Here is a 1,059-nt window from a genome sequence, read left to right on the forward strand (position 1 = left end):
GTGTATTTTCACATTTTCCTATTGAGTAAGATGACTATCCTGATTTTTTTTACAAAATTTAATTATCTATTTATGAATCTATATTCTTTGATACACATTTGGAATAAGTTTATGTTCCTGAAAGAATCCTTATGAGATTTTATTTGGAATTGCAATGAATTTCTATATAACTTTGAAGAGAAGTGACCTATTTACAACGTTAGGTCAACCATTCATAAATAAGATACATTTTTTCCTTAATTTCAATATTTCTTATTTACTTTGAGTTTTTAACTTATCTTCATAAAGATCCTACACATCTTTTTTTTTTTTTTTTTTTTTTTTTAGAGGCAAACTATTGATCTCACAAATTGCAAGGACCTTGTCAGCTTACAATCCCTTATTTTTTATTTTTTACGCCTACAGCACCTGGTCTTCCTAGGTGGTCTCCCATCCAAGTACTAACCAGGCCCGACCCTGCTTAGCTTCCGAGATCAGATACAATTGGGCTTGTTCAGGGTGGCATGGCCACAGACTCTACACATCTTTTTAAAAGCTATTTCTAGTTTCTGTTGCTATTTTGATAAGGTCTTAATTTATTTTTATATAATTCAAACATATAAAAAGTACATAACAAAGTTTTTGCAAGAAGAAAGTAATACTACTATTTTTTATAAACTGAACATCTGTCAGTATAGGTGAATTCATGTTAATTCTGAGAGACTGGCTGATGGTTTTATTGATTTCTCTATGTGGATGATTCTACCATCTGCAAATAATATATATTTTCTCTTCCCTTTCTATCATTATTTCTAATGTTTACTTTTCTTGCCTTACTGCATTGGCCAGTATTTTCAGTACTACATTAAAGAACAGTGTTCATAATGAATATTCATGTATTGAGCCCCAGCTTAAACAGAATGTGTCTAAAATTTCTCTCCTGAGAATAATGTTCACTGTGAGATTTTGGCATATATTCTTAATCAAGTAAAGAGAATTACATTCTTGGTTTGTGAGAATTATTACTATTTTCACTATTATTCTAAAAAGGTATTAAAATTTATTTAATGCCTTTTCTGC

General features: G+C 29.8%; 1 pseudogene; it reads right to left on the bottom strand.

The window, feature by feature from the left end:
• Positions 1 to 396: 396 nt before the first annotated feature.
• On the bottom strand, positions 397 to 515 carry LOC120611796 (uncharacterized; annotated as a pseudogene).
• Positions 516 to 1,059: the final 544 nt, after the last annotated feature.

The sequence above is a fragment of the Pteropus medius genome, unplaced genomic scaffold, assembly GCF_902729225.1.
Source record: "Pteropus medius unplaced genomic scaffold, Ma_sr-lr_union100, whole genome shotgun sequence".
NCBI lineage: Eukaryota > Metazoa > Chordata > Mammalia > Chiroptera > Pteropodidae > Pteropus > Pteropus medius.